At 42.8% G+C, this 17,593-nt stretch overlaps 1 protein-coding gene and 1 non-coding gene across 3 annotated transcripts in view; both read right to left on the reverse strand.

Annotated features, from left to right (window-relative positions):
• The window catches only part of ATXN7 (ataxin 7), a 126,537-nt gene that overhangs the window by 31,731 nt on the left and 77,213 nt on the right, over window positions 1-17,593 (reverse strand). The gene's annotated exons all lie outside the window — the stretch shown is intronic.
• LOC114807064 lies at window positions 2,952-3,089 on the reverse strand. Its single transcript, XR_003755117.1, has one exon. It is a non-coding gene; the product is annotated as a small nucleolar RNA SNORA7 (small nucleolar RNA).

A 17,593-nucleotide genomic window follows, 5' to 3' on the forward strand; every position in this document is an offset into this window, starting at 1 on the left:
AGAAACACATCTTCATAAAGCAGATGCAAAGCACATGAGTTTTGTTACTGCAGGACATAGTGCAAGGTGAAAATATCTCAAAGTTCAGGAGGGATTGTTAGGGATATAGAGGGCAATGTTAAGGATAGCCGATGGTCTATTCTTAACCATTAGGTTGGATGCCAAGGAAAAACCATCATATACTTCCTCCAAGCATCCTGTTCCCTCTGCTGGGCGACAGAATGCTGGGCTAGATGGACCACTAGTGTGGCCCAGCAATGACATTTTATGTTCCATGGTTTCTTTAAGCTTCATCTTTAGGCTTCAGTGATGCCTTCTCAGCCTAGTCTTGTGATAACGATGAACTTTTTTTCATTTGCCTTGACAACACCTTTCATTGTACATTCCAAGCGCTTAGTACAGTGCTCTGCACATAGTAAGCGCTCAATAAATACTATTGAATGAATGTTATAAATTTTTAAACCTCTAGAGGCAAGAGTCCCAAGTACTGATGATGATGCCCTCTCCGTTTAGTCTTTTCAGACTAAAGAAGGCTAATCTCTTCAGTGTATCCTCCTTTGGAAGCCTGTCTACCTCCCTCATCATCTTGGTTGCCCACCTCTGAAACTTTCCAGCTCTCTCATGTCCATCCCAAGATGAGAGCACCAGAATTGGCCAGAGCATTTTGAGTGCAGATTCACTGGGTTTTTATATTTACAAAACCTTGACTTTGGGTTTGTCTTTTATGCTCTCCCTAATGATGTCTAGCATTTTGTTGTAAGTTTTGGAGGCTGCTGCACTTTAAGCCAATGATCTGAAGGACCATTCAACAAGGAAGCAGTGTGGTTTAGTGGATAAAGCAGAGGCCTGGGAGTCAGAAGGACCTGGGTTCTAATACTGGCTCTGCCACTTGTCACTTCACTTCTCCGTGCCCTAGTTACCTCATCTGTAAAATGGAGATTAAGACTCTGAGCCCTATGAGGGATAGGGATTGTGTCCAACCTAATTAACTTGTACCTATCCCAGTGCTTAGAACAGTGTTTGATACAAAGTAAGTGCTTCACAAACATCATAAAAAAGGCACTTTAAAACCTCATTCTAGAGTGATGACACAGCTCAGAGCCCATCACATCTAGTTTTCTTGAACTATATTTTTCATCACTTATTGGTTCCCTTGTTTAGTATTCAGTTTTCCATTTTATCCCCCTCTGCTAGCATTTCATCACACAGTGTGTGCTCAAGAAATACTGTTGATGATGATGACAGAAAAGCTTCATCATCAGCAAACTTGAATACTTCACTGAGCAACCCTATATGGGGATAATTGATGGACATGTGAAACAAAACCAATCCCAGCTCTGATTCCTGAGGGCTGTTTTTTGTTTTGTTTTTTTACAGTTTACCATCGTGAAAGTTGGCCACAATCCATTCCTTTTGCTCTTTATGTTTCAGCCACTTTTCTGACAGGACAGTTCTTCCAAACCCGATTATGCAGTTGTTTTAAAACCTTTGTTGTGTCAAGATCTTTTGAAAAATCAAGTGCAGTATATCATGTTTCTGTCTACTCCCATGCTTATTGACCGCTTGAAAGAATTCCAATGGATAAGTAAAGCATGACTTTCGAAACAGAACTCATGCGATTTTCCTCCAACAGAATGCATTTTTCTAAATGTCCATCAATCCAAACCCTGATTCAAGTCTGTACCAATTTGCCAAATAAAGAAGTGAGCCCCACCAGCCTACAGTTCCTAGGATCACCTCAGGAACTCTTCTACAGATGGGAGTTCTGTCATTGATTCATCAGTCACCCTGTATAATCACTTTTTTTTCCTCTTGTGTGGAGGCCAGTTAGTCCTGGTGATTTATTTATATCCACCTGGGCAATTAAGTCTAAAACAACTTCTAGGGTCATAATTTGATTTAGTTTCTCTGACTTGCTTGCTATAAAATCTTTTTGGGGGTGGGAAGTTCCCTAATACTTTCTTCAGAAAAGACCAAACTGAACCTCTCAGTTATTCTCTGTCCACCCTTTAGTACACCTCTTACAAAAAATCAACACTCCTGATTGTCACTTTTCATACATCTGAGGATTCTTTCATCATTACTCTGGCATTTTTTGCAAGGCTCACTTTTGCTTACTTTTTTTCCAGTTCAATCAGTGGTATTTATTGAGTGCTTACTATGTGCAAAGCACTGTACTAAGCTGTTGCACACGATCTACCATTTTTTACAAAACTTCCTCTTCTTGGGTGAGCTCTCCATTCTTCTTTCGGACAACAAATTGTTACTTTGCCAGTAATCCGAGTTGGATTTCTATATATCTTTATTTTTTCTTTCTCTTTTTTTGCTGGGGGTGGGGGGAGGTGGGCAGTGAGGGAGGGCTAGTTTTTTCTTGTTTCATAGCTCACATTTTATCTGAGCTTCAAGTATTTTTTTTAATACAACCCCCAGGCTTCTTATAAGTTACTTTTTTCTTAAAGTAACTCCTTTCAACTTTTCCTAAGGTGCATATTTTATCATAGTTCAATAATCTTTTGTGACCTTTCTGGCACACCTCTCCAATAGAAATGCTAAATGTAATCATGCTGTGTTCCCTATTGCTGTTAGCTCATTTTCATCTACTTCCTGCTCCAGGACCTGTTTTCTGTTAATAATTAAATCTAGTATATTATCTTTTAAGCACTCAGTACAGTGCAATGCAGACAGTAAATGCTCAATAAATGCTATCGATTAATTTCCATGGGGGTCCTGGCTTATGCTGTCGAGTCATTTCCAACCCATAGAGACTCCATCGACACATCTCTCCCAGAACCCCCAACTCCCCATCTGCAATCATTCTGGTAGTGCATCTGTGAAGTTTTCTTGGTAAAAATATGGAAGTGGTTTACCATTGCCTTCTTCCATGCAGTAAACTTGAGTGTCTGACCTCAACTCTCTCCCACGCTGCTCCTGCCCAACACAAGTGAGTTTTGACTTATAGCAGACTGCTTTCCACTCACTAGCCACTGCCCAAGCTAGGAATGGAATGGGTATGCTTCTGCTTGACTCTCCCTCCCGTAGCCGAGACTAGTAGAGTACTGGAAACTCTTCAGGTGCGATCCTGAGACGGGTTCCTTGGGGGAGCTGGGACTAATTCCAAAGTCATTTGTCCTAACCAAACACTTTACTGCTACTTCATGATGTCTGTCAGCTAATCTTAGGGAGGATAAAGTCTCTCACTATTACTACCAGCTTAGCAGCTGTTCCTATGCTCTCTTCCTTCATCCTAGTCCGGCAGCATCAATTACAGATATATACTACAATATTTTTCATATGGAATGTTTTTCCCTCACATGGGTACCCATTTCCCTTTGCATTTAGAAGTAACTGCACACCACTGGCTTCAAGGCTCTCTTCCAGCTCACTCCCCACTTACAGAGTGGCATTCATCACCTGCTACTCCCAAATTCAACTAAATGTACCTCGCTCCTGCTCTTGACTCTCCTGCCTCCAATCTCCAGAGCACATGTTGTTCCACCAGATTGGAACTCCCTTTTCCTCCAACTGCTGGACCTCAGCTCTCTCCACCTTTAAAGCTTCCTAAAATGCCACCTCCTCCAGGAAGCCTTGTTCAAATAATAATTCTCAACACCCCCAAATGCATCAGCACAGCACTTGCCCTTAGCACTTGTGTACATGTTTATTATTTTTTATACATTTGTCTGTACACTGACAAGCAGCATGATGTAATGGAAAGTGCACAGGCCTGAGACTCAGGAGATCTGGGTTTTGATCCTGGCTCCACCACTTCGCTTGAGTCACTATGTGCAATTAGTCACTTAGCTTCTCTGTGCCTCAGTTTCCTCATCCATAAAATGGGGGATACCTCTTCTTTCTCCTCCTTAGAATATGAGCCCTACATGGAACAGGGCTTGGCACATAGTAAGCACTTTAAAAACCACAATTATTATTAATACTATGATTATTATATTAAGTATTTGTTCAGCTGTTTTATCCTGATGTGATTATGCTTCCACCTGCTTGTGACCTTTTCTTCCTCTGTCTTTCACTATATAGAAACAATTTTTGTCCATCTCTCCCATTCTGCTGAATACACCTTGAGGTCAGAGAATGTGCATCATTGACATTTTTACTTTCCCAAATGCTTAATAAAGTGCCTAGCACTCAGTCACCGTTCAATAAATGCCAACGGCTAATTACCCAGTGAGATTTCTTGTTGCTAACCTGGCAAGATTTGTACATTACACACCTATCCCAGGTTACAACCACCCTAGGGACCCCCCCGCCTCCCCTCCCCCACCCAACATGCAGTCCGAATGTCCCGGTCCAACGTTACGAGTAGGTAAATCTCTCCCCACTTCCTCCCCACCTGGGCTGAGGGTAAGCAATCAAAAATGAATTAATTTTTGGGGAAACTTTACCCACAGTTTGTGTCAGATTTTCAAGGCTGAAAGGAGACCCTTAAGCAGATAAGCAAAAACTCTACTGAACTGGGGAGACAGTTTAGAAATGCACGGTGGAGAAGTCAATGATTCACTGCATCACATTAAGAGGAACTGTGTCCAACAATGTCCTCATCGAATGTCAACAATCCACTGCATCACTGCAGGATGCTAAAACAGATGAAATAGTAGCTACGAATTACTCATCACCAGCTCAAATTTGGGGGATTCACAAGTCAGGCATCGATTTTCAACAAAGCAGAAGCAGCGTGGCCTAGTGGAAAAAGCCCAGGCCTGGGAGCCAGAGGGCCTGGGGTCAAATCCTGGCTCCACCATATGTCTGTGTGACCTTCCTGTGCCTCAGTTATAAAACGGGAATTAAGATTGTGAGCCACTTGTGGGATAGGGACTGTGCTCAACCCAATTATCTTATATCTGCCCCAGTGCTTAGTACAGTGCCTGGCACACACTAAGCCCTTAACAAATACCATAAAAAAGCTATAAATATGCTTTAAGTAGACTACTGGAGAGGCATTCAAATGTGCAAAGAGTTATTTAGAAGGAGTTAGCCTGTTGCAACAGAAGAAAAGAAGGCAGATGTTCTTCAACCTAAATTCACTAACATCAAAAAGCCACTACCACAGTCAATAGAACAAGCTTCTACTTCTACAGCCTCCTGCAAAGACTCATTTGCTTAATATTGTGATGGTAGGCTTTAAATTACTTTGATAAAGAGCAAATAGTTTAGTCATTATTACCATATCTGAAATTCCTTTATGTATTATGTAACTTTTCCAGAGGTTCTGGAAAAGACCCCAATTTACAGCCTACAAGGCTATGGGAAAATGTACCCCACGATACAACCACATTTTCAAGGACCAGAACCCGGTTATATCGTGGGGTGTGCCTACATTACTGTTTCTGTTGTTCCTCACATATATTGCCACAACCCCAGCTAGCAGACTCTGGAACCTTTGCAACCTGTAGCAGTGCTCAAGAATATACATCAAAATTGCAAATTTTGTAATTCAGCAGCTTCCCTCACCTGATGTTAAATAGCAATCAGAAAAAGAGAATATTGAGGGGGAAAAAAACTACTGAAAGTGGGTGCACTGGATTCAAACAAAATCATTAACATATGTTAAGCAGCTGATCCTGATTCATATGCAACTGATGAAAAATATAGACAAGCATTTTGGGCTTGGGGGTTGGGAGGGGAGGGAAGGGAGCAGAGCTGTTGTGGGTGGGGTGGGGAGGAGGGTGGTTGAGAGGGTTAAGGACTAGGAGGAGACAGGCTTGAAAGAGCTAATAGTCCAAAAATCATCATATTGAGTCTTTTCAGCCCTGATCAGAAACTCAGATCTCTTCAGAGACCTGGGATGAGCAAGTTTGGGAATCTAGCTCAAAAAATTTGTGGGGGCTCTCATCTACCCTAATCCCTGTAGTGTGAGGACATGAGGACATAGTTATACGGGCAGAACAAAATTTGGCTTAGCGGGAGGAGGGAAATGGCATTAAACTGTAAAACAATAATTACCAGCAATCCAAATGTGTCATATTTGGAAGAGCCTATTACTGCTTCAATGGATACATTTATTTTGCATTAGTTTGTAATGGGAAAAGCAATAGAGAAACCTAAAAGCATCAGGATGTACAATCAGTGAGAGAGGACATCAGCACACTTGAGCAACCTGATGGTTTGTTATACTTTCCTTTTATTTTATTTTCCAAATTCCCTAATTTCCCTTTAGTCCTTAAAACAATAATTTAAATCTCTGACAGATCATAACCTGGATAGCAGAGAACTGGGGTGGACGGTGGAAGGGAGGGAAGTGCAGCTTTCTGGGTTTGTTTGTTTTGCTTTTTAAACTAAGCAATCATGGCTCTTCCCAGTGGAATTACCACCCTGTGTTGGAAATCCCCAAAAGCAACTCTAAGGAGAAAATCCCCAAGACTTCATTTTAAATTTTGGGAACTTACACACACACACACATACACACACACAATTCCCCCCAACTATACTTTCCATTCTCCCCAGCAATAATAAGCAGGCTACCGCGACTCAGAGACGAATAGCAATGGCCCATAATCATTTTATCCTATTTCTTGAAAGGGTATTTCAGGTAGCAATATCTAAGTCCCTGTGTCTTTTTTATCCACACACTATACTTGAAGCTGGATCAGTGAGTCCTAAGAATGACAGCCCAATCGAGTCATAAAGTTTGGTGTAATGAAATTAACTCTAAACTGCTCCTAGTGCCTATTTGGGGGACTATACGTAGTTCGTTGGGGGTGGGGAGGAGGAGTGTGGCCGTGGAAAACCTTGTCACTACAGGGTGCACTGTTCAGGAAAAACTAAATCAAGGCTTAGAACCCTGATTTCTAAAATTTCCTGATACGGTGCATCCAGATGGGGTTCGGGTTTGGGAGGGGAACAGACCCAGCCAAATCCCGAAAGGGGGTGCCGTGCTTGGAATTTCGTGGGGTACACATCTGTCACACCACCCTGTCAACCAAGCACAGCAAGTTACATAATTACTTAAAGATAGTAGAACGGATCAAATGCCAACTGGATGCAGAACACTGCACCGATCTTGGGGATAGGCGTGAGAGTGACTGTTCAGAAGTGGTCCTGGGCCACAGGGGGCACATGGGCTAAGAATAAGGCGCAAGGGGGTGGGGAGTGGGAGGGAGGGGAGCAGTGGGGGAGGCAGGAAGGTGGGTGATGGACACAGAGAAAGAGGTTGAAATGATATAAACAGCAATACAAAATTAGCAGCAGAGCACTGCGGCTAAAGAAGCAGATTGTCAAGCTCCTCACCGCATAGGCAGGGTCGTCGAGAGTCCAACTGTCGCAACAGCCACAGCCTAACAGTCACAACAGCCAATATTTTAAAAGTTTGTCCGGTGAACTGCTGCTTCGGCTTCTCCCTGCCCTGCTCCAGCAGGGCAGGCTTGGACCCCCGGATGGCGTGGGGGTTGGGTGGTGTCTCTCCCGGGCGGCGTGCCTCGGCGCTCCGATGGCGGAGGAACCGCCGAGGTCACACGCTGCCACTTCGGCTTCTCCCTGAAACATCAATTTCACTAGGAATGATTGTATTTGTTCACAGTGTTACGTTCCCAGGCTAGCAAAGGGTTATCCCTGCATGTGAAAAGAAGCGGACAGATTACGGGGAGTGCTCAGCATCTAGTTTCATCCTGAATCCATGCCCAATCACTAGTCTAACTGCAATGTGGTGTGCTGACAGACTCCAAGTTTAGTGTTCAAAGCTTCTCTCACTTCATGGGTTGGCAGAGGCAAAGCGGCAGCACATTCAGTCCCGGCAAGAGGAAGAGAGCTCACATGACTGAGCAATTCCCACTGACAGGTTTCTAAAGGGGATGCATCCGGCTCGCCTCACATGAAGAGTTTGGACATGATGAACCTTTGAAAGCAATGGCAGGAAACGGGGTAGGGGAAGAGGGGGCAGCGGCGGATCCTGGGCCTCCTTCCAAAACAGAAAGAACCAAGTGAGCTTAAGACATTATTTGATTTGGTTTAAGATTCACAAAGATTTAGTTAAGACTTGGTATAAGACTTCTACAATGCCCAGCTAAAAAACAAAATAGTAGTACTGATTTTGCATTCTTCGCTCAAACCCCTAAAACCCCCAAATCAAAAGGTTTTGTCTTTACTGTATCCAGACCCACCCACAAAAATCCATCAGGCGATAAACTCTGTGTTGACACTTAGAAGAGCACTTCACTAAACTCCATTACTTATGTTATCTTGGGCAAGGTGGCCTTTCACTCTCCTAAGCCAAAGAAACAAACACATATAGAACACCAAGAAATGGCTACATCATTTGTGAAAAAGAGAGAGAAAGAAGGGAGGTGGGAGGGGCGGCTTACCCAGTCTGCTGCTCTCCCTCTTCCTGGACCTCATAGATAAGACATCATTTTGGACTCCATTTAATATTTATAAAATGCCAAGCTTTTTTAAAAAAAAAGTGGTTTGACTTTTATTCTGGACACAAACTGAAAGGCAAACCTCCAAATTTTCAAAATCTAAGGGTTTTTGTCTTTACATATGAGGTATGACCGGCAATAAGTAGTACTGCTCTGAGTTCTGGCCTTCAGACATGTAGCTGGATCAAAATGAAGCAACGTGATCCATAAGTACTTAAAAATAGTAATCAAAAGGCCCAATGTTCCACCAGATGAGAAGGCCTCTCATGCTCCTTGGCTCCTGCCAGGAGCTGGATCTAAACTCCCATTGGGGGTGTTCAGGGAGGGATGGCGGGAAATGTTGCAATAAGCCAGATGGCCCTTCAGCAGATCCGAGAGCTCGTGGGATGACAGGTTGTAATACTGAGTATGCACGAAGTCTCTTGTAGACTGAACTATTTTCTCAAAGCAGGGAGGCAGCAGGGCTGCTTTTCCATGGCTGGCTATCCAGCAGTGACTCAAGCGCTCCTTAGCTTTAAGTCAAGTTGTTCTTTGGTTCCCCAGATAAGCGTGGAGTGTAGTGGCCACACCATAGGCACTAACAAAAACTCAAAGTCAAGACTTTCAAGGACTGCACGTAGTTCCTTAAATCAGGGAGGCTACACGATTGCTTTACCACAGCAAGACGTACAGTAGAAACTTGGACACCCTTTGAACTCAATCTAAGTTATTTATACCTTCAATCATTGCGATTGCAGTGGGCTGTTGTTGCCACTAGAGCTAGCACTATCCCAAAATAACGTGAATTTCAAAGACCCCCCCACAAATTTTATCCTTAGAGAGTGTCCTGCCAAAAACTCAGTCAAGTCTTTCAAGGACTGAATGGACTTTCTCTAATCAAGGAGGTATCCTGGTGGCTTTTCCTTTGAAAACCATGTCATCTGCCACGACTGGCCACTTCAATTACTACTTGCCATTATCTACCACCAACACCATCCCCTGGTCCCACCCCCTATTTTCTGAGCAATTTTGATGCCTTTATCAACTTCCCTTTCTCATTTTCTATCCCTGTACTGTCTTGGGGACTTCACTATCCCTGTGAATGTTCCTCATGACCTCCTAGCTGCCCGTTTTCTCTCACTTTCCATCTCTATTCATTCCCTGTGCTCCACCCCACCTCACCCACTCACCAACTTGGACACAGACTGGATCTCATCACCGCTATTCACTATACAGTCTCCAGACTCAGTGTCTCTGAAATCCCACTCTCTGACTATAACTTTCTTACCTGCCTTCTCTTCCAGACATTTTCCCTCTCCGCCCAACTGCCCTCTCCTTACAGAGCCCTCCACTTACCCCAGGCTATCATGCTCCACTTGGACTCCCTAACCAAGCCCAAGTTCCCCTCTCTTGATTCACAAATCCATGCTCTCAACTCTACCCTCTCCACTGAACTCAACTCCCTGGCACCTTCATCCCCCTCTCAATCTTGCACCATCAACCTCTAGCTCTGACTCAAAACTCCACAGTACACATCCTCCACTCACATCCGAGCTGTACAGCGCAACTGGATGGAATCCAGCACCAGGCCAACCTTGCCCATCTCAACTTCATCCTCACCTCTCCGCTGCAGAGAAGTCCTACTTCTCCTCCCATGCCCATTGCCCACATCTGACTTTTACCTCCCCTCCTACACCCCCCAGTGTCACCACTTCCCCTGATGATTCTGCCAACCCTCCTGAGCCAAAGAAATAAATGCAGAAACAACATCAGGAAATAACCACACCATCTGAGAGAAAGCACTTACCTAACCTGATGCTCTACCTCTGCCTGGACATCATACAGAAGACATCATTTTTGATATGGTTTAATATTTTTAAACAATAAACAAAAGTAAAGTGTGCATTGATTGTTATTCTGTGCTTAAACCAAAGACACAACCCTAAATTCCTCAAATCAACGAGTTTTGCATTTACATGTGAGACAAAACCTACCTTCAGGTATTTATGTGGGAGACAGTGAAGCAATGCTATACAAAAGTATAGGAGAAAAATAATCAAAAGCAATATTTTCAAAGAAGCAATGGTCAATTATCAATTGCAATGGGGGAAAAGATCCAAATTGACCAAGACTAACATGGAGTTGGTTGGCTCCCACAAGTCTTTATCCCAGTCTGTGTCCCGCAGAAGGCACTACCACATGCTCACAGCCAAGGCTTCCAAGGCTCCAATGTGCTTCCTTGGTACACAATGTCAAGCAATATGGTTTCTTTTGATGGAAGGATGTTTGGCAAAGACTTGGACAGCCCTTAGCCTGAAGCCAAGTTATCCTGGTATCCCAGACGATTTTGGCGTTCTTCAGGAAACACAAATCTTTATTTCTGTCTTCTCGCACTGAAGACTATGCCACATGCTCACAGTCATGGCTTTAAATATGCTTCCTTAAATGAGGGAGCCAGCACGGTTGCTTTCCATGACGGGACATATGGCACAGACTTGGGAACCTTTTTGTTTAAAGACAAGTTTCTTTAGCCTTCCATCACTGCACTGCCCACGGAACTGTGGTAACCCCTTGAGCTGATGCTGTCCATTAAGAATGTGGAACTCGGTGTCTCCCACAAGTCCTAATGCCCATCTTCTAAGTGTACAGAGTTTTGCCACAAGTTCAAAATCAAGTGTTCCCTGGAAGTACATTCAGAAGACTGAATGTACACCCTTAAATTAAGGAGGCAAGTTGGTTGCTTTTCCATGGCAGGTCAGATGGCAGAGTCTTGGGGACCCCTTTGGCTGAGGGTAAGTGATTTTTAGGCTCCATCACTGCATTGGCTATAGTGCTTCTGTTGCCACTGGAGACAGTGCCATTCAAGAAGAAAATGGAATTTGGTGGCGCTCGAAATAAAGTGAAACTATCCTATAGAAAAAAAATACTTGAGGAAAGTAAAATTCTAAATTGCAAATAGATATAACGTTCAATGACCACTTTCCATGGTGGATATATCTAGATCAGACTCTTAAAATAATTATCTGAATGCTGAGTATCCTACAAATTGGAGAAGCGTTACTGAATAATTAAGTCCTGATGTTCCTCCTGAATGGAGGCCAATCTCGGGGTATTTTTTTTGAATGGTATTTTTTATAGTGCTTACTATGTGCCAGGCACTGTACAGAGCACTGGGGTTGATACATGATAATCGGGTTGGACACAGTCCTTGTCCCACATAGGGCTCACTGTCTAAATCCCCATTTTACAGATGAGGCTACTGAGGCACTGAGAAATTAAATGACTTGCTCAAGGTCACTAGGATTAGAACCCAGGTCCTCTGGTTCTAACACCTTTTCCTAAAGGCAAGGTGTTCTTAGGCTAAACTGTGCTGGTAGTGTTGCTGACATTGTCACTGGAGATGGCACTGCCCCAGACTAAAGTGGAGTTTGATGGGTCCCACAAATTTGAACCCAATCTTACACACACAGATTTCACTGCTAAGTCAGGGCTTTAAATGACTCAATGTGCTTCCTTAACATGGGATTGCATTTTAATTGCTTTTCAAGGCAGAATGTACAGCAGATACTTGGACAACACTTGTCCTGAAGGCAAGTTTCTTTATGACCATCACTGTGTGGGCTGGAGTGGTGGTGCTGTCATTGGAGCCGACAGTGTTGCAGAAGCTCAAGGCAGAACTATAATAGAGAAGTACTTGAAAGGTAATGAAGTCATCCAAGTTCAAATGTATACAACAGCCAATGATCCATTTCAATGGAGGCAGTGTCTTAGATTTGATGCTTAAAATAAGTAAGCAAGCGCTGAGCATTGGACAAATTAAAACTGGACAGTATTGTGGTTGCTCTTCGTGGCAGGATGCACAGCGGGGACGTGGACACGCCTCTGCCTAGGGCCAAGGTGTTCTTATGCTAAATAACTGCAGTGGCAGTGCTGTTGAGATTGGCCCTAAAGTCTGCACTGTCCCACACCACTGTCCAGTCTAATGGATCCCACAATTCTTGAACCCAACCTTGCACACACTGACGTCATTGTCAAACACTCACAGAGATGGCTTTATATGACTCAATGTGCTTTCTGGGTTGCATCGTAATTACTTTTCAGAGCAGGATGTACAGCAGAGACTTGGTCACCACTTTGTCTAAAAGCAAGATGTTCTTAAGCTAAAAAAACTGCACTGGCAGTACTGCTGAAATTGTTACTGGAGCTGGCACTGTCTCAGACTAATGTGCAGTTTGATAGATCCCACAAATCTTGAACCCAATCTTTCAGACACAGATAAGGTATACTGGCCTCTGGCAGACCTGATAACTAATGGAAACACAAAAGGCACTAATAAGGTGCAATTCCATGGCAGGAAAGATGGCAGAGAATTGAACACCCTTTGGCATACAGCCAGTTTACTCTCACACTCCATCTCTGCATTGGAGATGGTGGTATTGTCATATGGGTTGACGGTGTTGCAGGAGAATTTTGGAGGCTCCCAAAAGTCGTTATCCTCATATTTCCCTTACGAAGGTCAGTGCCACAAATTTACAGTCATGTCTTTCGAGGACTGAATATACTTCTTCAATCAGAGAGGCTGCTCAATCAATTTGCCACAGTATGTCAGAGACCTGGTAGCCCCTCACCCTAAATCCAAGTTACTTAGAGGTGCCCTAGACGAACATAGGAGACTCCCACAAATACTAATGGCCATCTTTGTCCCACTGAGGGCATGGTCATGAGCGCTGTCAGCCCTATGTGACAATTCTTCCAGGACCGCTTGACCCCATCCTGGACATTGTTCCTGTCGTCGTTTAAGTTCAAGATGCGATCGCCGATCTCCACTCGGAGCAAGCGCTGAAGAGACATGCGGCAAGCTGGTCTGCCACATTAGGATTATTCTTTATCCAGTTTATAAAACAGGGGAATTGGCAGGTCTTGAATTGCTGATTACTGTCATGGGGCGCTGAACTGATTTCAGTCGTTTAGAGCTTCCTTTAGCTATTTTCCACGTAGACAGCGGAAAGCGAGCCAACGGATCCGAGCATGGTCAGAATGCTCTGGGATTTGTGGAGTGACTGTTTCAACCCGAGAATGATGAGCTGCTTTGATTCAAGCTCCCCCATAGATACAGCTGGTTCCTCCACACCCAGAAACTTGTCTTGTTGGCGACCACCCACTAAGAGCTTTTGGATGGAGACGTGGATGAGGACAGTTAGTTTCTCTGCCAGTTTGTACTGGTATTCCTAGGCTAACAGAATCAGGCCCACAGAAGAGGTTCCTATCCCCAGTTCCACACGGCCTACCCACAGCTCGGCAGTGACCCACCCACCCCCAGGCCTAGTTACCGTACTCTCAAGACTCGAAGGCTGAATCGATCTCTTCACTGATCTCCTTGCCCCTAACCTCTCCCCATCTTCAGCCTGCTGTCCGGATTATCATTCCAGAATGTCGCTCAGCACACATCTCTCCACTTGTCAAAAACTTCCAATAGTTGTTCATTACCCTCTGCATCAAGTAGTTTACTTCTGATGCCATTCCCAGGAACTGCCCACTCTCCATGACCCTCCCTGAGTGTGCCTGTTGGCAATTTAAGAGATGCGGTCTTAAATGTCTGTGGTACAATATTTTGGACAGAGCCTCCGCTTCTTATGTATCTGCCCTATAGCTCAGATGAAACTGCTTAATTTGCTATGGATGGATTTTTTTTTAATATACACCTCTCAGAGATAGGTGGTTCTTTTTGGATGGCTGTGTATAGCTATTAATCAGTTTGATAAATTTCAACATTCTGCTTTTGGTCAGTGTTCTCAATGAATGGTCATTTTGTACAGCATTAAATTTACTATAGTAAACACTGAATATAGTTTTGCAGTTCATTTCAAACAGTGGAAAGCAACCATGAAATAACTACAATCATTTGTGCAGTAACACAGTAGTTGGGTTCTTGATGATCTTTTCGATTTGAGAAAATCTCATTATAGTAACCACTTACTCAGTGGTAATAGAGGGGCTAGGTTTCACCATGACTGGCATTTTTCTATACAAATTCCTACACTTTGATAATGATCACCACTAAAAGAACAGGTTTCACCCTAGCCACTCATTGCTATATTACTGTATTAAGTGCTGTAAAGTTGTAACACAAAGAAACACAAAGTACTGAATGGTACATTACAGTGAAGCTGAGGGAAAAGTCAGGGAAGTTTAGCAGTATCACACCTTGACCAGCACCACACATATGCAAACAACCACTTCTTTCTACACCGAATCTACCTGCATCAACTTGTGGACCATGTTATACCAGAACAGACTTGTGGAGGAAAAGGCTCCCTAATACTTCCACTGGGCCATGTCCAAATCATGTATGAAAACACGCACGATAGCAGAAAAGACTGCATGTACTCAACTCCTATCCCAGATCCTAACGATAAAACAAACAGAAAGCTTGAAATACATTTTGTTTAAGACCAGTAATTTCTACTCACAGGTTAGGTACCTGCTTAGGTGAAGATACTGATTACAAATGACAATTAAGTTTCTGGCATAATTTAAAGAGTTTTGAAAAGATGACAACTGCCTTATATGTATCCCTGCTAGGGCTCTTTTCTGCTCCCAAGATCACAGGCAGCTGCTCATAGCTTTTTGGGTAGAATATCCTTAAGGTCCCCATCTCTAGTTCACATCTCTCATCCAGCTTGGAATTCCCTCATTTGAAATCTGCCAGACCCCAGCTCTCCCTATCTCCAAAGCCCTTCTGAAATCACATTTCTTCCAAAAAGCTGTCCCCAGTTTATCTCCACCCTCCTTAGGTTATATCCCCCAAACGCCACTTCAACAACACCCTAGACACAGTGTACTGCCAACCTCCCATACTTATGTACATACCTTACATACCCTGTTATTTAGAAACAAGTTCATGTACATAGTCCCTTTCCCTTCTTCCTCTTGCCTATAGATTATTTTAGTGTCTGCCTCCCCCACTACTTTGCGAGCTTCTCGAAGGCAGAGAGTATGTCTATTTATGGTACTCTTCCAAGCACTGACTACACGGCTCTGCAAAGAGTAGGCCCTCAATAAATATCTCCGCATCAAGCAGAAATTCTTTGCCTTCAGCCTGAACACAATCAACAATCTCCGTCCGACTTACCCTGGTTCCTCTCCCACTATGAGCCAGTCTGCACACTTTGCTTATCTAAAACCAATTTACTCACTATGCCCCATGCTCACCCCTTTCCCTCCTGCTGGACCTCCCTTTTCCTTCCTGTCCAGCAGACCACTACTCTCCCCAATCTCTAAGGCCCTATTGTAATCACATCTTCCCTAATCTCTCATTTCCCTACCCTACTTTCCATCCCCTACGCCTTTTAATCTGTACCACTTAAGCACTTACATACTCACCCCAGCCCCAACCCCTCAGCAATTTATATAGCTACCCATGTACTCTGTTGCTTACTTTCTCTCTGATTTATTTTAATGTCTGTCTCCCCAGCTAGACTGTAATCTCTTCGAGGGCAGGAATCAAGTCTACTCCCTTTGTACTTTCCCAAGGGCGTAGTACAGTGTTCTGCACACAGTAAGTGTTCAATAAATACCACAGATTGAAAGGAAGAAACCTGCTTGTTGGGATATTTCCACTTTCTTCCTTTTTTAATATTTGCTTCTCTTTAGAAGCCAGCTGTGCATAGATGAAAAGCAATGAGATTATCATAAAAACCACTCACAATTTTTTTTCATAACCCTAACTTTGATCTGAGTGTCTTGCAGTAACCTCTTCACCTCTCCATCTAGTTCCTGATTCACTAAAGACTGGAATGACAGTCAGTTGGTCAATTTCAAAGTGTGTTGTGCGGGTTAACCACTGTTTGAAAAACACTCAGAAAACAGACATTTTTTTCCTCAAAACACTCTATCTCATTTAGATCTAGAAGGTGCCAAAGGTAAGAATGATTTCACCATAAGCTTACACTACCCACTTGATTTTGTGGGGGAAAGTTCTTTTAAATCAAAACATTTGAAGGATCATGGCCATTTATACTAAATTTTAGCCTGACACTTCTAATAAAATTACCAGACCTTGGATTTAGCACTTTTGCACAGTAGCCATAGACAGTGCTCTGCACATAGTAAGCACTCAATAAATACTATTGAATGATCAACTTCAGGGAAGCAAATGCATCATAAAAATAATTCTAACAGCCCTGGCATTTCTGGGTCTTCAGGTCTGGCAGACACTGCCGTATTCCCACCAAAAATGGCAAAAATGGCAATTCTGTGATTTAAATGTAAATAATATTGCTTAGAAAGGAGCAGAAACTTGACATTATGTAATTCTTTCACTAAGCATCTTTTATATACAAATTCCCCCTTCACTTTTCTGCTCTGAACATATATGTGAAATACTTAAACTTCTTTGAAAACCTGTATTTTTATGTTTGCACCACCCTGTCTTATATTTTATAGGATTTTTTAAATTATTGGTAATCACAAACGTGCTTCTAAAACTACACTGAGATATAAAGATTAGACTGTAAGACCGTCGATTAGACTGTAAGCCGTCAAAGGGCAGGGACTGTCTCTATCTGTTACCGATTTGTACATTCCAAGCGCTTAGTACGGTGCTCTGTACATAGTAAGCGCTCAATAAATACTACTGAATATAAAGAGAAAACAAAGAGAATGGCAACATTCTGTAATTTTCAAGTATAACGCCACTCTTTTTCAATAACTTTATAATCATTGTACCTTATAATTGCTACCTGGAGAAATAGCTTGATAAACAAATAAAATTTTATCCTAAACAAAATAGCTAGGGCAGGGCCTCACCACTGTTTCACTGCTTCTGTGCATATTAAATCAGCTGTAATGGAATGCCACCTATGACATTACTTATCCAAGTATTTGAAAGGTTCTCAACTTTTCTTTAAGAAGACTTTAGAAGCTCTTGCTGGTAAAGTATATCCTGAAACTATTAATACAATGGCTTTGGCTCTGGAAAGAAAAAAATTAAAGCATTAAAAAAAATCATTCAAGTGCACACTTTCATTTTTTATCTGAAAATGAACATGAAATCCTCTCCTTTTATATTCAGGCAAATACGCTCACTGGTACCCAAATGACTTGTGATAAAACATTTCCCTATGATATTTGCATAAAACTAACCACTAATATTTAAGTGATTCAACACCTAAAAGATGTAACATAGGCATCTTCTTTTCCTTTATCTCCAGGTGCTCACTTGGAGAAATGTTTCTATCATTTGA

The sequence above is a fragment of the Ornithorhynchus anatinus genome, chromosome X1, assembly GCF_004115215.2.
Source record: "Ornithorhynchus anatinus isolate Pmale09 chromosome X1, mOrnAna1.pri.v4, whole genome shotgun sequence".
NCBI lineage: Eukaryota > Metazoa > Chordata > Mammalia > Monotremata > Ornithorhynchidae > Ornithorhynchus > Ornithorhynchus anatinus.